The sequence below is a fragment of the Scyliorhinus canicula genome, chromosome 2 (genome assembly GCF_902713615.1).
Source record: "Scyliorhinus canicula chromosome 2, sScyCan1.1, whole genome shotgun sequence".
Classification (NCBI taxonomy): Eukaryota; Metazoa; Chordata; class Chondrichthyes; order Carcharhiniformes; family Scyliorhinidae; genus Scyliorhinus; species Scyliorhinus canicula.
The window spans coordinates 165,521,006-165,546,374 of record NC_052147.1 but is presented as its reverse complement, the minus strand read 5'-3'; positions in this window follow the sequence as shown (position 1 = coordinate 165,546,374).

The following is a 25,369-nucleotide window of genomic DNA, read 5'->3' as shown; positions in this document are numbered from 1 at the left end:
TTTATAGGTTTCTATGAGATCCTCCATCATTTTTCTGAACTCCAGCAAATACAATCCAAACCCATTCAATCTCTCCTCAAATGTCAGTCCCGCCATTCCAGGAATAAACCTTTACCAGCATTGCCTCTGCCTATTTTTTGTCTGGACATGTCAAATACTCCAGTAGAAGGCATTCATGAACATAGGATAAAATGACCAAAGGGCAATCAAATCACAACCTTTAGACAATGGACTTGCAGATCACACACTTTAACACTAACCCCAACACTCTCATTCTACCTGGAATTTACTCGGGTATTCTTTCAATGGATATGCAGATGAGGTGAGTCATGAAATACTAACATATTCAGCTCTTTAGAACATCAGAAGTCTCACTTATGATACATTAGTACAAATTTGGTGCAATTGACTGTGTAGCAATTTGGAGTCCACATATAGCTAAGTAATGTAATGAATAGATTGACTCTACCACTTCAGCTTTTCTTTAAAGAAAAATTCATCCATTGCTTACACCATTTGCTTCATCATAATTTAATGCTCTCATGTTGGTGCCTGTACTTTTATAGTGGATAATGTTATTTTGTTGTTTTGCTTATGCAACTGCCTATTTTTCTGTCCTGTCACCAGTTTACATTGCAATTGGAACAGGCTGAAATAATTTAGGACATAATGCACTATGTGAAAAAGAGGTGAGAGATTAAAACAAAAGCACAAACTCTCAACTGACAGCACGATGCCAATACTGAATGCACAATTGAATGTAATGCTGCAGAAATAAATAATTCAATTTACTTATCCAGCCATTGCCAAAATTACAATTAATTCATTGTAAGGCATGCACCCTTAATTGTCAATGTTTACAAATTGTTACTTGGACATTTTGAGTCAAAGTCGAGTTAATTAAAATGCAAGGGAATGACGCCAAACAGCCAATAATTGACATTATTCCGATATGAGATCCACAACTGCTATAAATGAGGAAATGAATAGAACCTTTGGACAGAATAATAGAAAGAAATGAAAACTTTCAGTTTCTTAACAGGTTCTAGTTTGCTGTCTTCAAATCAGAAATAATTAGTCTAAAAGAAAATAGGGAAGGTACAGGCCCAACATGTGCCCTCTAGGGTAATAGGAAAGGGTAACAACCCCAGAGAGCTATGGTTGACCAGAGACATTCAGGATACTATGAGAAGCAAATGAGAGGCTTTTAGCAAGTACGAAGGAGCAAATCAACGGAGCATTAGTGGAGTATAGAAAGTGAAGGATGGAGCTTAAGGAAGCAAGTAGGAGATCAAAGAGGGGAAATTGCAAGGTATTCTATAAGTATATCAATGGGAAGAGGATAACCAGGGAAAGAGCAGGGCCCATTAGGGACCAACAGGGAAATCTGTGGGTGGAGTCAGGAGATATTGGTATGGTGTTGAACAAATATTTAATATCTGACTTCACCCAAGAGAATGAGAAGGCAGATATAGAACTCAGGAAGAGATGTTGTGAGGTTCTTGAGCAAATTGTCATAGGGAGTGACAAAGTATTGGAGGTTTTGGCTGGCTTAAAAGTGGACAAATCTCCATGTCCAGATGAATTGTGTCCCAGGATATTGTGGAAAGTGAAGGAGGAAATTGGCTTTGACCCAAATGTTGAATTCCTCTCTGGCCTCCGAGGAGGTGCCAGAGGATTGGATTGGATTTTGTTTATTGTCATGTTAGGGAGAGCTCGCAGAGAGTCACCTCACTCCGGCGCCATCCGGCACATCTGGAGAAAATTTATCTCCACTTGGAGAGGAATGGAGGACAGCTAATGTGGTCCCACTATTTAATAACAATATTTATTAGTGTCACAAGTAGGCTTATATTAACACTGCAATGAAGTCACTGTGAAAATCCCCGCGTTGCCACACTCCAGCGCCTGTTCGGGTACACTGAGGGAGAATGCAGAATGTCCAATTCACCTAACAGCACGTCTTTCGGGACTTGTGGGAGGAAACTGGAGCACTCAGAGGAAACCTACGCAGACACGGGGAGAACATACTGACTCCACACAGACAGTGACCCAAGATGAGAATTGAACCCAGGTTCCTGGCACTGTGAAGCAACAGTGCTAACCACTCTGCTACTGTGCCATCCGTAATTTAAGAAAAGTTGTAGAGATACATACCAGTGAGTCTCACATTAGTGGTAGGGAAACTATTGGAGAAAATTCTGAAGGAGAAAATCTATCACCACTTGGAGAGGCAAGGTTTGATTAGGAATAGTCAGCATGGTTTGTTAGAGGGAGGCCATCCCTGACAAAGTTGATTGCATTTTTTGAGCATGTGACCAGGTGTGTAGATGAGGGCAGTGTAGTTGATGTAGTTTACACGCATTTCAGCAAAGCCTTTGACAAACTCCCACATGGATGACATGTAAAGAAGGTAAATGCACATGGGATATAGGGTAACTTGATAAAGTGGATTCAAAATTGGCATAACTGCAGGAGACAGAGGGTGATGACAGGTAGCTCTTTTAGTGACTGGACGCCAGTGTCCAGTAACATATCACAGGGATGTGTGCTGGGTCCCCTAGTTTGTCATTTATATAAATGACATTGGTGACTTTGTCGGGGGTAGGATCATTAAGTTTGTGAATGACACAAAGATTGGCTGGGTGGTTAACAGTGAGGTTGAGTGCCTGGTCTTGCAGGAAGATATAGATGGAATGGTCAAATAGGCAGAAAAGTGGCAGATGAAATTTAACCCTGAAAAGTGTGAGCTGATACACTTTGGAATGTGACAAGGAAGTAGTCAATGAATGGCAATGCACTGGGAACTTCCGAGGATTAAAGGGACCTTGAGCTTTTGTTCATAGATCTCTGAAGGCAGAAGGGCAGGTTAATAGGGTGGAGAAAAAGGCATATGGAACACTTGCCTTATCAATCATGTTGAAGTTCTATAGAACTTTGGTGAGATCACAGATGGAGTACTCTGTGCAATTCTGGTCGCCACATTATATTAAGGAAGTAATTGCATTGGAGGGGGTGCAGAGGTGATTCACCAGGATGTTGCCTGGGATGGGACGTTTAAGTTATGAAGAGAGTTTGGATGGGCCTGGATTGTTTTCGCTGGAGCAGAGAAGATTGAGAGCCAACCTGATCGAGGTGTACAAGATTATGAGGGGCATGGACAGAGCGGATCAAGAGCAACTGTTTCCTTTAGTTGAAGGGTCAGTTACGAGGGGACACAAGTTCAAGGTCAGGGGCAGGAGGTTTAGGGAAGGATTTGAGGAAAAAAAATGTTTTTACCCAGAGGGTGGTGACGGTCTGGAATGCACTGCCTGGGAGTGTGGTAGAGGCGGGTTGCCAGGTACTAAAAAGTACCTGGATGAGCACTTGGCATGGCATAACATTCAAGGCTATGGGCCAAGTGGTGACAAATGGGATTAAATAGCTAGGTTGTGTGTTTTTCATGCATTGGTGCAGACTCGATGGGCTGAAGGGCCTCTTCTGTGCTGTATTATTCTGTAATTCTGTGAGAAGTTGGAGGTGAGCCCCTTTCTGAACTGCTGTTATACACCCACAGTGCTGTAAGGAAGGAAATTCCATCACTTTGACCCAGTGACAGTGAACATCGATAAATGTCCCAGTCAGGATAGTGAGTGGCTTGGAAGGAAACCTACTTGCATGCATCTGCTGCCCTTATCCTTCTAGGTGATCGAGACCACAGGTTTGGAAGGTGCTGTCAAAGGAGCCTTTGTAAGTTGCTGCATTGTATCTTGTAGCTAATCCACACTGCTGCCACTGTACATTAATGGTGGAGGGAATGAATGTTTCAGGTGGTGGATGGGATACCAATCAAGCGTGCTGCTTTGTCTTGGATGGTGTTGAACTTCCTGGGAGTTGGAGCTGCGCTCATCCAGGTGAGAGGAGAGTATCCATCACACTCTTGACTTGCGCCTTGCAGTTATTCACTGCAGGATTCCTAGCCTCTGACCTGCTATTGTGGCCATGGTATTTATATGGCTGGTCCAGTTCAGTTTTTGGTCAATGTTAACCCCTGGTATGTTGAAAGGAAATTGTGTTACATGTGCTAAAGGCCATTGTCCTGACTTCAAAGATTCTGCACAAATTTCTTTTCCCCCGTGGACTACAGCATGACAGGGAGAATGGGTAGAGGCAACACAGAGCAGGGCATGCTGCTCACCGAGTCAGGTGGAGAAGAGGGGAGGAAGGGTTCTCAGCAGTAGGCCATGTCTGCACAGGCTCTTCAGAGAGCAATTCTCTGATCTGAACTCCACCAATGAACATTCTGTCAGTCATCTCTGCTCCACCACGTATGGCCTCACTGAGAAATACCACTTGTTGTAGCTACAATTGCAGAGCAGGGCGGATATAACATTGCCAATACCTGAGAAGGCCATCATGTCCATGAACATATATGCCTACAGCTTTTTTCCAGGCTGATGCAATATCTCCCAGTTTGCCATCCACTGGTACATTTTCTAATTGATTTCTTGGATGTTAGCATCCCTGGCAAGGCTAGAATTTCATTCTCATCCCTAATTTCTCTTGAGTAGGTGGTGATGAGCTGCCTTCTTTAACCACTGCAATGCATCTGGTGTAGGTAAGCCCAAAATGTTGTTAGATAGGGAATTCCATAAAGGAACACCAATATGGTTCCAAGCCAGCATAGTACGTGATCTAATGCTGCTGTCCTTATCCTTATAGGTGATAACTTGTGGGTTTGGAAGGTGCTGTTGAAGGCTCCTTGGCAATATGATGTACTGCATCTTAAAAATGGTCCAGACTGCTGAAGCTGTGGGCCAGTAGTGGAGGAAATGAATGCTTAAGGTGGTGGATGGGTTTATGATTGAACGAGGTGTTTTGTCATGAATGGTGTCAAGATTCTTGATTGTTGTAGTCACACTCATCTGGGCAAGTGGAGAGTATTCCATCACACTGCTGACTTGTGCCATGTAGATGCTGGACAGGCTTTGGGGAGTCAGGAGGTGAGTTACTCACTGCAGAGTTTCTACTCTCTAACCTGCACTAGTAACCACTGTGTGTAAAGAGCTGGTCCAATTAAGGTTCTGATCAATTTTAACCTCATGTTGGTGGTGGGGGTTTCAGAGATGGTTATGATGTTGCACATCATGTGGAGATGTTTAGATTTTCTATTGTTGATTGCCTGCACCCAGGCCAGAGTTTTCTATGCCAGTGATCTAATCCCCTGTTAAGGTGAAGGCCAGACCCTTCGTTACCGGGGAAACATATATTCAATGGAGGTCACAGGGAATCTGTTAGTCCTGATGGAGTAAACTCCACGAGGATTATAACAGACAGGAGACAGGAAACACCTAAATTCATTCATTGCTTCTGTCTTCACAAAGGAAGACATGAATAATGTACCAGATGTTCTGAGAAACACAAGTTTTAGTGAGGAGCTGAAGGAAATTAGAATTAGTAAAGAAATGGTTTTGGGGAAATTAATGGGAGTGAAGGCGGACAGATCTTCAGGGCCTGATCAACTTCAACCCAGAGACTTCAGGAAGTGGCCCGAGAAATATTCGACCCATTTTCCAAAATTCTATGGACTCTGGAATGGTTCTGTCAAATTGGAAGTTAGCTAATATAACCCACTATTCAAAAAGGGAGGTGGAGAGAAAACAGGAACTACAGAGCAGTGAGCCTTAAGTTGGTAGTAGGGAAGTTGCTAGAGTCACTTCCCAAGCATTTCATAGCACAGCATTTGGAAAGTAGTGGCGTAATCAGACAAAGTCAGCATGGATTTACAAAAGGAAAATCGTGCTTGACAAATCTACTAGGATTCTTTGAAGATGTAACTGGTAGAGTTGAATAATGAGAACCGGTGGATGTGGTTTATTTAGACTTTCAGAAGGCTTTCAACAAGGTCCCACATAGCAGATTAATATGTAAAGTTATGGGCATGGGATTATGGGTAGTGTCTTGAGATAGAAAGAAAGCTGTTTAACACACAGGAGGCAAAAAATTTGGAATAAATGGGTCTTTTTCTGATTGGCAGGCAGTGACTAGTGGGGTACCGCAAGGATCTGTGCTCGGGCCCCAACTGATCACAATATATATTAATAATTTGGACGGGATTTTCTCCAAGTTAGCATACAATGCGAAGTTGGGTGGGTGAGCTATGAGGAGAATTCAGAGATGCTTCAGCAGGATTTGGACAGGCTGAATGAGTGGGCACATGCATGCCAGATGCAGTATAATGTGTATAAATGTGAGGTTATCCACTTTGGTAGCAAAAATAGGAAGGCAGATTATTATTTGAATGGGTGTAAATTGAGGGAGATGGACACTTAGTGTGACCTTAGTGTCCTCATGCATTAGTCACTGAAAGTAAGCGCGCAGGTACAGTAGACAGTAAAGAAGGAAAATGATATGTTGACCTTCATAGTGAGAGGATTTGAGTATAGGAATACAGATGCTTTGCTGCCCTTGTATAAGGCGTTGGTCCACATGAAGCCACATCTGGAGTATTGTGTGCAGTTTTGGTGTCCTTATCCGAGGAGGGATGTTCTTGCTCTCAAGGGAGTGCAGTGAAGATGTACCAGGCTGATTCCCGGGATGTCAGGACTGTCATATGAGGAGAGACTAAATTGGTTAGGATTATATTCATTGGCGTTTAGAAGAGTGAGAGGGGAATTCAAATTCTAACAGGATTAGACGGGATAGATTCAGAAGGATAGTTTCCAATGTTGGGGGGAGTCCTGAACTAGGGGTCATAGTTTGAGGATAAGGGGTAAAACTTTTAGGACAGAGGTGAGGAGAAATTTCTTCACCCAGAGGGCAGTGAATCTGTGGAATTCACTGCCACAGGAAGTAGTTGTTTAATTTCAAAATGGGATTAGACATAGCTCTTGGGGCTAATGGGATCAAGGGATATGGGGGGAAGGAGTGTTCAGGGTATTGATCACAATGAATGCTCAGCCATGATCATAATGAATGGCAGAGCAGGCACGAAGGGCGGAATGGCCTCCTCCTGCTTCTCTTTTCTTTTTTTTAAATTTTAGAGTACCCAATTATTTTTTTCCAATTAAGGGGCAATTTAGGGTGGCCAATCCACCTAACCTGCACATTTTTGGGTTGGGGGGGCAAAACCCATGCAAACACAGAGAGAATGTGAAAACTCCACACAGACAGTGACCCAGAGCCGGAATCGAACCTTGGACCTTGGCGCCATGAGGCCACAGTGCTAACCCACTGTGCCACCGTGCTGCCCCTGCTTCTATTTTCTATGCAAGTTTCTATGTATGATCAGTTGGTTGTGGGATTTTGTCATTTTGGCATAGCAGGCTGCTTCATCTATTTAGCATCTACTCCTGTTAAGTAGCCCCAACAGGTTAATATCTGAGGTACTCACCTATGCCTGATGTGGCTCCTGGCTCGTCCTTCTCCACTTTTCATTGAATAAGAAGGGATCTTCTAGATAATAGCAGAAGGATATGTGAATCCACATGATTGAATACAATCCTGCTGTGGATGATGGCCCAGAGCAGTTGATGGTTGCCTAGTTTTGAAATGCGAGATCTGTTCTGAATCTATTCCATTTGGCACAATGGTAGGACCGCACAACAAGATGGAGGTTGTCCTCTTTGTTAAGGTGGGATTTCATCTCCACAAGAACTATGTGGCAGTCTCTCCTGTCAATACTGTCACACACAGATGCATCTGCAAAATGTAAATTGCTTCGGACGAAATGATGTAGGCTTTCCTTCCGGTTGGTTCCCAAAGGCTCTTTAATCCAAGAGAATTGAATACATTTTATTTTCTCTTGGCAGAGAGAAGTAGGCTGAATGACCACAGGGCTTTGTGAGGATTGCAGGATTCCCCACCATGCAGGGTAGCTATTAATACTTGAACATTGTTTTGCTGGGGACCCACATGTCAACTCTGAGATTAACCAGGACTGAAAGGGATTCTGCTCCTTAAACAACTAACTGGCATGCACCGATGGACAGCTTATCATTCAAGTCATTGCCTGGCATCTTGGCAGCAGTCCTGATGCCTTCATTCTGCATCAGTTAGTTGTGTAATCTGGGCTTGCTATACAACCTCTCCATTATGAGCACACACTCCTGGTCAACAGCTATACAGCAAACAGCAAAGAGGCAGGAGAAGGAGATGGAGTAGCCAAAAGAGCAGGAGGAAAACAAAAAGGAGGGGAAAGAAAGAAGGGGGCTTTAATAAGGACATAGGGAGTCCACCCCGAGTAATATAAGAACCAAAGTTTTATTTACATAAACGATAAGTACACTACTCAGTAAATCTCCACCGGTTCCTCCTGAGGCCTTACTGGCCGACCTTATATGCGTGGATTATTTGAGATTCCTGGCCCTAATGGGGGAGCTCGTACTCCGCAAGCATCACAGGGAAGACAAGCATTCCCATCCAGTAGGTTCTGTGTGGGATATTACATTTGTCCCCCCAAAAGTCCGAAGACCCCTTCTATGAGCAATAGGACGGAGAAGCAGGAGCAGACAGGCAAGTCAACATGGAGCTGATGCGCTGGATCAGTCAACATATACCTTGCTGGTGAACGCCATCTTCAGCAGGAACGTTGTGGCGAATGATTGTCAGAAGACGGCTGAACTATGGTGTCGGCGTCTGAGACCTCAGAGGTCTATATTTCCAATTTGGAGTCGGAAGAGACAGCGACAGGCATGTCAGTGCCGAGAGATACTGGAGACATCACAGCAGGCTGGTTCGGCAACAGAACCAGAGGATCCAGGATAGGTTTCGACTGAGGTGCTTCACGAGGGAGCAACCCCCGTGAGCGAGTGTGATCCAGGTGTTGTCTCATTCGTTGCCCCCCAGACCCAAACTTGGTCAGAGACTGGTCCCGTTTGACGGATGACAATCCCAGAGAGCCAGCGAGCACTGTCGTTACAAGGTTCAAATGAACATCATGTCGTTAGGTTCAAAACGTCAAAGAGGTTGACACCGAACTGGACAACGGCGATATCGGGTAAAATCAAACCCAGTGGTGTACGAAGCCTGTGACACATTAACACTCAGCGGGGGCTACCCCAGTTACTGCGTGCAGCGTGGCCTTGTACGAGAATTAAAACCTTGCCAGTCCTGTGCCTCGAGCCAGATGTCTGTTTCTTGAGCCCCCGTTTAAAAAAAAAATAATTTTTTATTGCAATTTTTTACAGAAAATATAACAACAAACAATAAAAAGCAACAATAAAACACCATAATAACTGTAACACCCCCAAGACCGTATCAACGCATGTATCACACCCCCCCCCACACACCCCCCAAACCCAGTAAACAAGAGAACTTAAAAATAAATTAAAATTAAATAAGCAAACATAGTCAACGCCCCCCCCCCCGCTTTTTTCCCCCCTCCCCCGGGTTGCTGCTGCTGCTGACCCAGTACCCTATCGTTGAGCCAGAAAGTCGAGGAAAAGTTGCCACCGCCTAAAGAACCCTTGTACCGATCCTCTCAGGGCGAATTTGACCTTCTCTAGCTTAATGAAACCCGCCATGTCATTGATCCAGGTCTCCACGCTTGGGGGCCTCGCATCCTTCCACTGTAGCAAGATCCTCCGCCGGGCTACTAGGGATGCAAAGGCCAGCACACCGGCCTCTTTCGCCTCCTGCACTCCCGGCTCTACCCCAACCCCAAAGATCGCGAGTCCCCAGCCTCGCTTGACCCTGGATCCCACAACCCTCGACACCGTCCTCGCCACCCCCTTCCAGAACTCCTCCCGTGCCAGAACATATGGGTATGGTTCGCTGGACTCCCCGAACACCTGGCACACCTGTCTTCACCCCCAAAGAACTTACTCATCCTAGACCCGGACATGTGGGCCCGGTGCAGCACCTTGAATTGGATGAGGCTAAGCCGCGCACATGAGGAGGAAGAGTTAACCCTCTCCAGGGCATCAGCCCATGTTCCATCTTTGATCTGTTCCCCCAGTTCCCCCTCCCACTTAGCTTTCAGCTCCTCTACTGACGCCTCCTCCACCTCCTGCATTACCTTGTAGATATCAGATATCTTTCCCTCCCCGACCCAGACCCGCGAAAGCACCCTGTCACTCACCCCCCTCGCGGGAAGCGAAGGGAATCCCTCCACCTGCCGCCTAGCAAACGCCTTTACCTGCAGAGACCTGAACATGTTCCCCGGGGGGAGCCCAAATTTCTCCTCCAACTCCCCCAGGCTCACAAACCTCCCATCAATGAACAGGTCCCTCAGCTGTCTGATGCCCGCTCTGTGCCAACCCTGGAACCCCCCATCAATGTTCCCCGGGAGGAACCGATGGTTCCCCCTTAACGGAGCCTCCATCGAGCCCCCCACTTCCCCCCATGTCGCCTCCACTGCCCCCAAATCTTGAGGGTAGCCGCCACCACCGGACTCGTGGTATACCTCGTAGGAGGGAGCGGCCACGGCGCCGTTACCAGGGCCCCCAGGCTTGTATCTCCACAGGACCCCTCTTCATCCGTTTCCATGCTGCCCCCTCCCCCTCCATCACCCACTTGCGCACCATCGACACATTGGCCGCCCAATAATACCCCGAGAGATTGGGTAACGCCAGCCCCCCACTATCTCTACCCTACTCCAAGAAGACCCTCTTCACCCTCGGGGTCCAATGCGCCCAAACAAAGCTCATAATGCTGCTAGTCACCCTCCTAAAAAAGGCCCGAGGGATAAAGATGGGCAAACACTGAAAGAGGAACAAGAACCTCGGGAGAACCGTCATTTTGATGGACTGCACTCTACCCGCCAGCGATAGCGTCACCATGTCCCACCTTTTGAATTCCTCCTCCATCTACTCCACCAGTCTGATAAAATTAAGCTTATGGAGAGTCCCCCAACTCCTGGCCACCTGCACCCCCAGGTATCTGAAACTCTTCACTGACCCCTTAAATGGGAGCCTCTCAATTCCCTCCTCCTGATCACCCGGGTGTACTACAAATACCTCACTCTTGCCTAGATTTAACTTATAGCCCGAGAAGCTCCCAAACTCAGCCAACAGCTCCATCACCCCTGTCATTCCCCGCACTGGGTCCGCCACATACAACAGCAGGTCGTCCGCATACAGCGATACACGATGTTCCTCCCCACCCCGCACCAGACCCCTCCACCTCCCCGACTCCCTCAGCGCCAAAGCCAAAGGTTCTATCGCCAGTGCAAAAAGCAAGGGGGACATGGGGCACCCCTGCCTGGTCCCACGGTAGAGCCTGAAGTACTCTGATCTCCTTCCATTGGTAACTACACTCACCATCGGGGCCTCATAGAGCAACCTCACCCATTTGATGAACCCCTCCCCAAATCCGAACCGCTCCAGCACCTCCCACAGGTACCCCCACTCAACTCTATCAAATGCCTTCTCTGCATCCAGCGCCACCACTATCTCCGCCTCCCCCTCCACCGCCGGCATCATAATAACATTTAACAATCTCCGCACATTCGTGTTGAGCTGCCGTCCCTTGACAAATACTGTCTGATCCTCGTGTATCACCTCTGGCACACAGTCCTCTATCCTGGTGGCCAGGATCTTCGCCAGCAACTTAGCGTCAACATTGAGGAGCGAGATTGGCCTGTATGATCTACATTGCAAGGGGTCCTTATCCCGCTTCAGGATCAGAGAGATCAGCGCCCGTGACATCGTCGGGGGCAAAGCCCCCCCCTCCCATGCCTCATTGAAGGCTCGCACCAACAGGGGGCCCACCAGATCCGCATACTTTTTATAAAATTCCACCGGAAACCCATTCGGCCCCGGTGCCTTACCTGACTGCATTTGACCAATCCCCCTGACTAGCTCCTCCAACTTTATCGGCGCCCCCAGCCCCTCCACCAGCTCCTCTTGCACCTTTGGGAAATGTAGCTTGTTCATGTAGCTCTCCATCACCCCCCCCTCCTCCCCCCCCCCCCCCCCCCCCCCCCCCCGCCATCGGTGGCTCCGACCGGTACAGTTCCTCGTAGAAGTCCCTAAAGACCCCGTTCACCTCTGCCCCCTTCTGCACCACATTCCCACCCTTATCCGTCACTCCACCAATTTCCCTAGCCGCATCTCGCCTACGGAGCTGATGCGCCAACATCCTGCTCGCCTTCTCCCCATACTCATATACCGTGCCCTGCGCCCTCCTCCACTGTGTCTCCGCCTTTCTGGTGGTCAACAAGTCGAACTTGGCCTGCAAACTATGCCGTTCCCCCAGCAACCCCTCCTCCGGTGCCTCGGCGTACCTCCTATCCACATCCAGGAGCTCCCCCACCAGTCTCTCCCTGTCCCTCCTCTCCCTCCTTTCCCTGTGGGCCCGGATGGAAATCAGCTCCCCCCGGATCACTGCTTTCAGAGCCTCCCAGACCATCCCCACCCGGACCTCCCCCGTGGCGTTGGTCTCAAGATACCCCTCATCTCCTCATCAGCCAGCATCCCCACATCCAGGCGCCACAGCGAGCGCTGGTCCCCCGCCTCCCCCATCTCCAGATCGACCCAGTGCGGAGCATGGTCTGAAATTGCTATGGCCGAATACTCGGTATCCTGCACCTTCGGTGCTCAGGACGTAAAAATCTATTCGGGAGTAAACCCTATGGACGTGGGAGAAAAAGGAATACTCCCGCGCCCTCGGCCTCCCAAACCTCCAGGGATCCACCCCTCCCATCTGGTCCATAAACCCCCTCAGCACCTTGGCCGCCACCGGTCTCCTTCCCGTCCTTGAACTGGACCGGTCCAGTGGGGGATCCAGCACTGTGTTAAAGTCTCCCCCCATGATCAGGCCCCCTGCCTCCAGGTCCGGAATGTGGCCCAACATGCGCCTCATATAACCAGCATCATCCCAAATCGGGGCATATACATTAACCAGCACCACCTTCTCTCCCTGCAGCCTACCCTTCACCATAATATATCTGCCCTCCTTGTCCGACACCACCTCAACCGACTCGAACGCCACCCTCTTCCCCACCAGAATCGCCACCCCCCGGTTTTTCGCGTCTAATCCTGAGTGGAAAACCTGCCCCACCCACCCCTTCCTCAGACGAACCTGGTCCGCCACCTTCAAATGGGTCTCCTGGAGCATAGCCGCATCCACCTTCAGCCCCTTCAGATGAGAAAATACCCTAGTTCTCTTAACCGGCCCATTCAGCCTCCTCACGTTCCAGGTAATCAGCTGGATCAGAGGGCAACCCGCCCCCCTCCCCCGCCGACTAGCCACAGCTTATCGACTGCTCGCCCCAGGCCAGCACACCCCGCCCGACCCGTTTCCCATGACTATAACGCCTCTCCTCTACCCCCCCCGGCCCACACCAGCTCCTTCCTGGCCATTCCAGCAGCAACCTGGTATCCCCCCCCCGCCCCAGGCTAGGACCCCTCCTAGCCACGACGCACCCTCCATGGTACTTCCGTGAGTCAGCTGACTCCTGCTGACCCTGGCAACTCTCGCCAAAACCCGGCCCCTCCCGACATGGGGTCATCCCCCCTCCTGCCACACCTCCTTGGCATCGCTTCAGCGCGGGAAAAACCAGTAGAGGCCCCGCCCCCACCGCCAGCTCCACCCCCTCTGCCCCGCAGCGTGGGAAACCAGAGGAAAGCCCGCGCTTTCACACTGCCCCACCCCACCCTTCTGACGCAGCTCCCCAAATTCCAGCTCCACCCCATCCCCCAGCCCCGTACAAAAGAGAAAATTAAAAAAAAACAAACCCCCAACATTCCCCACATAACCCAAAACCATACCCAACAGACCCACCCGGAAACAGAGCAAAAAACCAGCATAAAAAACACATGTCAAAGTTACAAAAACAGCAACAGCAAAAACAGCAACGACCATAGTGCACCGGACCCCGCAGCCCCCAGACCCTCGTTCGAGTCCAGCTTCTCCTCCTGTACAAAGGCCCACGCCTCCTCCGGGGACTCGAAGTAGTGGTGCCGGTCCTTATATGTCACCCACAGGCGCGCAGGCTGCAGCATTCCAAATTTGACCTGCTTGGCATGCAGCACCGCCTTCGTCCGGTTAAACCCGGCCCGCCGCTTAGCCACCTCCGCACTCCAGTCCTGGTAGATTCACACTACCGAATTCTCCCACTTGCTGCTCCTCTCTTTCTTGGCCCAGCGCAGCACACACTCCCGGTCGCTGAATTGATGGAACCGCACCAGCACCGCCTGCGGGGGTTCATTTGTCTTGGGCCTCCTGGCCAGCACTCTGTGGGCTCCCTCAAGCTCCGGGGGCAAATGGAAGGACCCCGCTCCCATCAACGAGCTCAGCATCGTGGTCACATAAGACAGAAGATCCGACCCCTCCAGCCCCTCCGCCAGGCCCAGGATCCTCAAATTCTTTCGCCTCGTGCGAACGTCCAGCTCCTCCAAGCGGTCTTGCCACTTTTTGTGAAGTGCCTCATGCAACTCCACTTTCCCTACTAGGACCACGGCCTCCTCCTCCCGCTCAACGGCCTGCTGCTGCAACTCCCGAATGGCCACCCCCTGGGCCGTCTGGGTCTCAAGCAGCTTGTTGGTAGTCGCATTCAGGGAGTCCAGCAACTCAGCCTTCAGCTCCGCCAAACAGCGCAGAAGAGCAGCTTGCTGCTCCTGCGCCCACTTCCACCAGTCCTCGGGTGCTCCGCCGGCCGCCATTTTGTCCTCATTCCCCCGCTTTTCCTGGGGAGCTGCTGCAGCCTTTCCTTTGCCCCAGTCCGGGTAAGCACCATAAATTTCGGGGAATGTTCCTCCAAACACCTTTCCCCACCGGGAATCGTCGAAACAGCGCCGTCTGGGGCCCTAAAATAGGCCCCAAAGTCCTTTAATAGCGGGAGCTGCCGAACGTGCGGCTTAGCTCCGCATCGCCGCAACCGGAAGTTGCCCTTGAGCCCCCGTTTAACTGCTTGTACGGTCCTCTTTGCCAAATCATTCGATGCCAGATGGTATGTGCGGACATAGCGAATCCCGTTGCTTTTCGAAAAAGGGGCAAATGCTTCGCTCACGAAAGAGGTTATCAGTCACAAGTACCTCAGGGATTCTGTGGGTGGAAAAAGAAGTGCGAAATCGCTGGATGGTCGCCTGGGAAGTGATCAATGCCATTTTGTGGACCTCCAGCCACTTTGACTGGTCATCAACCAGGATCAGAAACATTGAACCCAATATGGAATCGGCAAAATCAGCGTGTATGCAAATCCAAGGGCTCCCCAGCCCAATAGTGCAGAGGTGCCACCGCAGGTAGCTTCTTGTGTTCTTGCCAGATGGAGCACTGCTGAGCCATCGTCTCGACATCCATGTCCAGACCCAGCCAACAGAAGTATCTTCGTGCCAACATCTTCAATTTGGAGATTCTGCGATGTCCTTGTGAAGGTCCTTCAACACGGTTGCCTCGCCCTTCACTGAAACAATCGTCATACCTCACAGGAGGATACCGTCGTCCACCGTCGGCTATGATAATTTTGAGGAGAAACCTTCAACCTCCCTAGTGGCTGTTGGTGGTGCCCACTGCATAGCACTAGATGTCACACCTTGGCGAGTACAGGATCGGTTTGCATCCAGTTACGAACACACGAGGCAGTGATGGGCAAGGAGTCCATGAAATCCCGAACACCAATTACTTCACCGCCTTGGGGGATTCACGGATTCGATCTGCAGGGAAAGATGGCTCAGCGCATCCGCATGTTCAATCTGGGCCCCTGGGTCATGTTCAAAAGGGTATTCATAAGCAATCAATAATAAAGCACAGTGCTGGATGCTTGCAGATGCTAGTGGTGGAACGCCTTGTCTTCACGGAAGTGGCCAAGCAATGACTTGTGATTGGTGATCATACAAAATGGTGGCCATAGATGTATTGATGGAGCCTCTTCATACCGAATATGACGACCAGATCTTCTTTTTCGAGCAAGGCATATTTTCTCTTGTCCACAGCCAGCGTCCAAGAGGGAAAAGTGATCGGACAGTCATGGCCATCGCGCATCCGACGAGCCAGAACTGCCCCAATGCCATATGGTGAAGCATCGCACATGACATGCAATCTTTAGAAGAGTCAAAATGTGCCAACATTCCTGAAGAGGACAACCATCACTTCACCCGTTTAAACGCCGCATCCTGGGCCTGGCCCCAAGTTTCTTCAAGATCAAGTGGACGGGGGCAGAATGGTCGCCAAATTTGGAATAAGTCTGCCAAGTAATTTACTAGTCCAAGAAAAGAGTAAAGTTCTGTGGCATCTCATGCAGTGTGAGCCATTTTGACCGGCTGTAGGCCATCTCGGTCCACTTGCTATTCCACATATACTTCTTTCGTCTGAAATATGCACTTTGCGCAGAACAGGAGGACCCCATGGTTCAGAAAACTGCTTCAATACCGCCTCTAGGTTGTGCAAATTTTCTTCATCTGTTGTCCCTATAACTAACACGTCGTCAAAGTAAACAACACTGCATGCAAACCATGTAGGATGTTCTCCACAACACATTGGAAGACTGCGCACTCTGAGGATACTCTGAATGGGAGCTGGGGGTACTCATAGAGCCCCTTGTGTGTATTAATTGTGATGTACCTCTGGGAGGATTTATAGATAGATAAGCTATAGATAAGCATTGCTCATGTCCAATTTTGTAAATTAATGGCCACTGGTCAATATTGCATACAATTCTTCGATGTGCGTTAAGGGTCGTGCTCCAGTGGCAAAGCCGTGTTCATTGTCAATTTATAGTCTCCGCAGAGTGGGTTGTCTCATCCAGTTTCATTACGGGGACCACCGGCGCTGCCCAATCAGCAAAGCACACAGGCCGAATGATGCACAGACTTTCCAAATGCCAAAGTTCTGTCTCAACCTTCTCCACTATAGCATAGGGAACCAGGCAAGCAATATTGAGGATGGGCTTCCGGGTCCAACTGGATTTTGGTCACGCCCTTTGATGGTACCAAACCCAGGCTGGAAAACGTCCAGGAATTTGCTCTGGATGGCCTGACCCTATTGGAGGATATGCTGCAAATCCAACTACAGGTGATGTAGTCAACCACAACCCAACAGGCCAGGACCGTTTTCTTGCACAACAATGAGGGAAAAGTGCATTGATTGGCGCCCATAAACCACCTGATGAGGGAGGACCCCACAATATTTAGTTGTTCCCATGTGTAATTAGTAAAATGAGCCGTCAAAGTATGCACACGTTGTTTGAGAAAATCAAAAGTGCCCTGCATCATCACAGAAATGGCCAGTCCCATATCCAGCTCCGTTTGAAGCATATGGCCAATCACTTGTATCGGAATGTGAATAAGAGCCACACGGGGCACTGCCAAACAGTTTAGCTGCATCATAGCCTCATCACCTGCCTCTTCTGGGTCATCCAGATGAAAGGCCACCTCGACCAGGGCACCTGGAGCGCTGGCCCTCCTGCTGCCTGCGGGTACCCTTGGACTGGTTTCCACATATCTCACATGCACATGGAATTGCCTTCAGCCAAGTCCGGTCACGTCGCACAACTTGGTGGCTGGCTCTTCACCCAGTGGCCAGAGTCACAGCGACCATTCGGTCTGAAATGAAATGAAATGAAAATCGCTTATTGTCACAAGTAGGCTTCAAATGAAGTTACTGTGAAAAGCCCCTAGTCGCCACATTCCGGTGCCTGTTCGGGGGGGGCTGGTACGGGAATAGAACCCGTGCTGCTGGCCTGCCTTGGTCTGCTTTAAAAACCAGATATTTAGCCCTGTGCTAAACCAGTCCCTTGGGTGCAGGGATACCACGTGAGGGGCGGCGACCCATGACGTTCCCCTCCATTCCTTGAAACTCTTGGATGCTACGTTCTCTGCTTTCCTTGGACAGGGAGGTCTGTAGAGCCTGCTGAAAAGATAGAAAATTTTTGCTCAAATGTTTTTCCTGAGCCTCCATTTTATTAATACCACAGACCAAACGATCGCAGGGCATACCAGACAAAACAGTTCCATACTCACAAAACCCAGCTATCTTCCATATCCAAGACACAAACTCGGTGACTCACTGGAGGACCTCTCCTCCGCATTAAATCAATATCTTTGAACGATTATCAATAGGGTTGGGTTAAGTTATTGCCCACAAGTGTCATGAGCTTGTCAAATGATTGCATATACCAACAAAAAGGAAGGACGGAAGAAAGAGGGAAAATCGACCGTGGATATCTAAGGAAATAAGGGAGAGTATCAAATTGAAGGAAAAAGCATATAAAGTGGCAAAGATTGCTGGGAGATTAGAGGACTGGGAAATCTTTAGGGGGCAACAGAAAGCTACTAAAAAAGCTATAAAGAAGAGTAAGATAGAGTATGAGAGTAAACTTGCTCAGAATATAAAAACAGACAGTAAAAGGTTTTACAAATATATAAGACAAAAAAGAGTGGCTAAGGTAAATATTGGTCCTTTAGAGGATGAGAAGGGAGTTTTAATAATGGGAAATGAGGAAATGGCTGAGGAACTGAACAGGTTTTTTGGGTCGGTCATCACAGTGGAAGACACAAATAACATGCCAGTGACTGATAGAAATGAGGCTATGACAGGTGAGGACCTTGAGACGATTGTTATCACTAAGGAGGGAGTGATGGGCAAGCTAATGGGGCTAAAGGTAGACAAGTCTCCTGGCCCTGATGGAATGCATCCCAGAGTGCTAAAAGAGATGGCTAGGGAAATTGCAGATGCACTAGTGATAATTTACCGAAATTCACTAGACTCTGGGGTGGTCCCGGTGGATTGGAAATTAGCAAACGTGACACCACTGTTTAAAAAAGAAGGTAGGCAGAAAGCAGGAAATTATAGGCCAGTGAGTTTAACTTCGGTAATAGGGAAGATGCTGGAATCTATCATCAAGGAAGAAATTGCGAGGCATCTGGATAGAAATTGTCCCATTGGGCAGACGCAGCATGGGTTCGTAAAATGCAGGTCGTGCCTAACTAATTTAGTGGAATTTTTTGAGGACATTACCAGTGCAGTAGATAACGGGGAGCCGATGGATGTGGTATATCTGGATTTCCAGAAAGCCTTTGACAAGGTGCCACACAAAAGGTTGCTGCATAAGATAAAGATGCATGGCATTAAGGGTAAAGTAGTAGCATGGATAGAGGATTGGTTAATTAATAGAAAGCAAAGAGTTGGGATAAATGGGTGTTTCTCTGGTTGGCAATCAGTAGCTAGTGGTGTCCCTCAGGGATCCGTGTTGGGCCCACAATTGTTCACAATTTACATTGATGATTTGGAGTTGGGGACCAAGGGCAATGTGTCCAAGTTTGCAGATGACACTAAGATGAGTGGTAAAGCGAAAAGTGCAGAGGATACTGGAAGTCTGCAGAGGGATTTGGATAGGTTAAGTGAATGGGCTCGGGTCTGGCAGATGGAATACAATGTTGACAAATGTGAGGTTATCCATTTTGGTAGGAATAACAGCAAACGGGATTATTATTTAAACGATAAAATATTAAAGCATGCCGCTGTTCAGAGAGACTTGGGTGTGCTAGTGCATGAGTCACAGAAGGTTGGTTTACAAGTGCAACAGGTGATTAAGAAGGCAAATGGAATTTTGTCCTTCATTGCTAGAGGGATGGAGTTTAAGACTAGGGAGGTTATGTTGCAATTGTATAGGGTGTTGGTGCGGCCACACCTGGAGTATTGTGTTCAGTTTTGGTCTCCTTACTTGAGAAAGGACGTACTGGCGCTGGAGGGTGTGCAGAGGAGATTCACTAGGTTAATCCCAGAGCTGAAGGGGTTGGATTATGAGGAGAGGTTGAGTAGACTGGGACTGTACTCGTTGGAATTTAGAAGGATGAGGGGGGATCTTATAGAAACATTTAAAATTATGAAGGGAATAGATAGGATAGATGCGGGCAGGTTGTTTCCACTGGCGGGTGACAGCAGAACTAGGGGGCATAGCCTCAAAATAAGGGGAAGTAGATTTAGAACTGAGTTTAGGAGGAACTTCTTCACCCAAAGGGTTGTGAATCTATGGAATTCCTTGCCCAGTGAAGCAGTTGAGGCTCCTTCATTACATGTTTTTAAGGTAAAGATAGATAGTTTTTTGAAGAATAAAGGGATTAAGGGTTATGGTGTTCGGGCCGGAAAGTGGAGCTGAGTCCACAAAAGATCAGCCATGATCTCATTGAATGGCGGAGCAGGCTCGAGGGGCCAGATGGCCTACTCCTGCTCCTATTTCTTATGTTCTTATGTTCTTATGTTCTTATGTATATCCGGTGTCACCGGGTACGTGAGACTTTGGATCACCCCGAATGTATGCGGTCCACAGCCCGTCAATACTGTGATTGTTGGGGGCTCGTTCTCCGTGATGTTGTTGGCCTGGAAGAAATAACTCATTTGTTCAGCGTATTGTTCAGGTATACCCCTTTGGATACTGTCGGGGAGATAGACTATCAGGGGAGAACAGCAGCAGCCAGAGCAGTGGCACCACGGCTGGCTCTGATGTTCAGCAGGGAGGGTCAAAGCGCAGAAGAGCAATAGTCATAGGGGACTCTATAGTCAGGGGCACAGATAGGTGCTACTGTGGACATGAAAGAGACTCCAGGATGGTATGTTGCCTCCCTGGTGCCAGGGTCCAGGATGTCGCCGAATGGGTAGCGGGCATCCTGAAAGAGGAGGGCAAAAAGACAGAGGTCATTGTACATATTGGTACTAATGCCATAGGCAGGAAGGGGCATGAAATCCTGCAGCAGGAGTTCAGGGAGTTAGGCAGAAAGTTAAAAGACAGGACCTCTAGGGTTGTAATCTCAGGATTATTCCCTTTGCCACGTGCCAGTGAGGCTAGAAATAGGAAGATAGAGCAGCTAAACACATAACTAAACAGCTGGTGTAGGATGGAGGGTTTCCGTTATCTGGACCACTGGGAGCTCTTCCGGGGCAGGTGTGACCTGTAAAAGAGGGACGGGTTACATCTAAACTGGAGAGGCATAAATATCCTGGCCGCGAGGCTTGCTAGTGTCACACGGGAGGGTTTAAACTAGTATGACTAGGGCCCCGGAGCAGTAGGTCAGAAGGTGAAAGCATTGAGGGAGAACTAGGGAATAGGGCCAGTATGGCTCTGAGGCAGAGCAGACAGGGAGATGTTGCTGAACACAGCGGGTCTGGTGGCCTGAAGTGCATATGTTTTAATGCAAGAAGTACTACGGGTAAGGCAGATGAACTTAGAGCTTGGATTAGTACTTGGAACTATGATGTTGTTGCCATTACAGAGACCTGGTTGAGGGAAGGACAGGATTGGCAGCTAAACGTTCCAGGATTTAGATGTTTCAGGTGGGATAGAGGGGGATGTAAAAGGGGTGGCGGAGTTGCGCTAGTGGTTAGGGAGAATATCACAGCTGTACTACAGGAGGACACCTCAGAGGGCAGTGAGGCTAAATGGGTAGAGATCAGGAATAAGAAGGGTGCAGTCACATTGTTGGGGGTTTACTACAGGCCTCCCAACAGCCAGTGGGAGATAGAGGAGCAGATAGGTAGACAGAGTTTGAAAATGAGTAAAAACAACAGGGTTGTTGTGATGGGAGACTTCAACTTTCCCAACATTGACTGGGACTCACTTAGTGCTGGGGGCCTGGACGGGGCAGAGTTTGTCAGGAGCATCCAGGAGGGCTTCTTAAAACAATATGTAGACAGTCTAATTAGGGAAGGGTCTATACTGGACCTGGTATTGGGGAATGAGCCCGGCCAGGTGGTAGAAGTTTCAGTAGGGGAGCATTTCGGGAACAGTGATCATAGTTCAATAAGTTTTAAAGTGTGGTGGACAAGGATTAGTAAGTTTGCACACGACACATAGGTAGGTGGAGTTGCGGATAGCGATGAGGACTGTCAGAGGATACAGCAGGATTTAGATCGTTTGGAGACTTGGGCGGAGAGATGGCAGATGGAGTTTAATCTGGACAAATGTGAGGTAATGCATTTTGGAAGGTCTAATGCAGGTAGGGAATATACAGTGAATGGTAGAACCCTCAAGAGTATTGAAAGTCAGAGAAATCTAGGTGTACAAGTTCACAGGTCACTGAAAGGGGCAACACAGGTGGAGAAGGTAGTCAAGAAGACATACGGCCGGGGCGTTGAGCATAAAAATTGGCAAGTCATGTTGCAGCTGTATAGAACCTTAGTTAGGCCACACTTGGAGTATAGTTCTGGTTGCCACACTACCAGAAGGATGTGGAAGCTTTAGAGAGGGTGCAGAAGAGACTTACCAGGATGTTGCCTGGTATGGAGGGCATTAGCTATGAGGAGTGGTTGAATAAACTCGGTTTGTTCTCACTGGAACGACGGAGGTTGAGGGGCGACCTGATAGAGGTCTACAAAATTATGAGGGGCATAGACAGAGTGGATAGTCAGAGGCTTTTCCCCAGGGTAGAGGAGTCAATTACTAGGGGGCATAGGTTTAATGTGCGAGGGACAAGGTTTAGAGGAGATGTATGAAGCAAGTTTTTTTACACAGAGGGTAGTGGGTGCCTGGAACTTGCTGCCGGAGGAGGTGATGGAAGCAGGGATTGTAGTGACATTTAAGGGGCATCTTGACAAGTACATGAGTTGGATGGGAACAGAGGGATACGGACCCAGGAAGTGTAGAAGATTTTAGTTTAGACGGGCAGGCGGGCAGCATGGTCGGCATGAGCTTGGAGGGCCAAAGAGCCTGTTCCTGTGCTGTACCTTTCTTTGCTCTTTGTTCTTTATTAGTTCAAGTCTTCAACACCAGCCTCTACTGCATCTAACCGCCCAAACAGTGAAATGGCAAATCAGAAATCCGAACCTGGGTCCTGACAATCGGGGAGGTGGCACAGCTCAGTAGGTCGCAGTGTCAACAGCAAACCAGTTTACTCCTTGTCACCAGTCTAACAAGGACATGGAGAGGCCTCACCGAGTATAATAAGAAACAAAGTTTTATTGACACAAGTGACATGTATACTATCCAGTAGATCCCTACCAGGCTCCACCTGAGGTTGGTGCCTTACTGGTTGTCCTTTTCTACATGGTTTAATTGAGATACCCCATCCCCAGTGGGGGAGTTCGTACTCCGCAAGGATCATGGGGATGACAAACACTCCCACCCCGCAGATTCCAAGTGGGATATTACAGGGGCAGCCAACATGGCCCCTTTCTGGCTGGGCTGTCAGTGGGTGATTAATTTAATATTGGCATTACCAATAAATGCAGCCCCAATTCCCCGGTCACCGATTATAACTTATATTTCCTGCTATACTGAACATCACAATTTGCTTGGACACAATATGAAAATGCAAACCAGCATAAAATAAACATTCCAAATCATATTTATAAATCAAACGTGTTGTAAGAGTTTGTTCAATGCCTCTCATAGAGGTTCAGAGGCTTACATAAATGGAATTCTTCGGCCATCGGGATTCTGTGTTCCCATTGACAGTGCTCTCCCGCCCATGGCGTTCCCGCCGGCGTGGGGTGCCTTCAATGGGAATTCCCATTAACAAGCAACGGGAGTAGAGAATCCTACCATGAACAAACAGTGTGCTGCCAAGGAAAACGCGGCTGGGATGCGGAGAATCTGCCCTTAGTGTTTATTGATAGCACATAACTATTTATGTCCCCAGGGGATAGCTGTGACTGGGTACTATTGTCATGGTGGTTTCTACTAGATTACTACTGTACACACAGTTTACCATCATGTGTTTCTCTACATTATAATGTGGGTGATACTCTTTCCCAGTTCCACAAGCTATGCCCAACACCCATATACTAACTTCTTCCATGTCTTTTTAAAAATAAATTTAGAGTACCCAATTCATTTTTTCCAATTAAGGGGCAATTTAGCGTGTTGAATCCACCTAGCCTGCACTTCTTTGGGTTGTGGGGGTGAAGCCCACACAAACACTGGGACAATGTGCAAACTCCACACGGACAGTGACCCAGAGCCGGGATCAAACCTGGGACCTCGGCGCCGTGAGATTGCAGTGCTACCACTGCGCCATCGTGCTGCCTTCTTCCATGTCTTTCACAAATATACTTACAGTACAATTTTCTCCTTCTCCCTTTCACCCATATCCCCAAGTCTCTGACATTATAAATTCAGATAGTCTGGAGGCTTGACCACTCATCCAGTTCTGATTATTCTCACATTCGGAGCAGGAGTGGCACTCAGGTGCTTTGAGACAGTTTTTTGGGTTCAGAGTGGAAATTGTAGCATTCTCTGTTTCCGGCGCTTGTTGTCTCCATCTGATTGGCTTTTTCTCCTCCTTGGAGATTGAATTTCCCTTTATTGACAACAGGCTTGCTTTGGCCAGGCACCCTGGGTTTGTAGAATTCTTTTCAAGGGGAAGGTTCACTTTGCTCATTGATAGAGTAGACTCGACCTTTCTCTCTCCCCGGGCTCTGCCATCTACTTGCTGGTAGTTGATGTTTCAAAAATGGGACCTTCAATTGCCAAGGTACATCCTGTACAAAAGAAACAGGACAAATCCAACACAGCCAGTTACACCCATCAGTCTACTTATAATCGTCAATAAAGTAATGGAAGATGCTTCCAGTGGCGGCCATGGAGTGAGCGGTCGCAAATTTTGTGGCTCCTGCTCAAGGCGGATTTGTCTGGTCTTTTGCCCGCCTGAAGGGCAAAGTATTTGACGGAACGAGGTGCAGGAGTGCCTGGAGAAGGTTCTACTCCTCTGGTGTGGTTGGTGAATGGATCCACGGACTCGGAGTGGGGCAAGAAGGAAAGAACTGCTGGAGCAGGAGCATCTTCGTGCTGTTCCACAGGATAAGATGGCGGAGGACAAGAGAGCTGTTCTTTTTTGCAGGGAACGCACTTAAAGATATGGGACCAGACAAGGTTGAGGAAAGGATGGGGCAGGTGTTTCATTTGGAGCTGGATAGGAAGACGAGGGGGGTGCTGCTGTTGATTAATAAGCGGGTGGTGTTTGAGATGGGGAGCATTGTGGCCGATCCTGGGGGGGGCGGAGATATGCAATGGTTGGGGAAAAATTGGAGGGGATGCCGGTGGTTCTGGTAAACGTCAATGCCCCAAATTGGGATGATGTAGATTTAATGAGGCAGGTGTTGGGGAAGATTCCTGATTTGGACTTGCACTGGCTGATTATGGAGGGAGATTTTAATACAGTTATAGAACCGAGTTTAGACCGGTTGAGTCGCAAGTCGTTGAGGGTGTCAACAGTTGCGAAGGAGTTGACGGGGTGTGGTAGTCACCACTGTTGTATATATCACATACGAGATGTAATACGGTAAGACTCCTGTACAACAGGTACGGGGTAGATCTCTGCCTGCTGGCTCCGATAAGTAGGCAGAGTATAAATGTGTGGATTCACCAAGCTGCAGCCATATCAGCAACAGCTGCAGGAGGCTACACATCTCTGTTTAATAAAGCCTCGATTATACTGTACTCTTGTCTTGTCGTAATTGATAGTGCATCAATTTATTAAGCAGAGATTTTACAACGATGGAACTCCACATCAAGCCA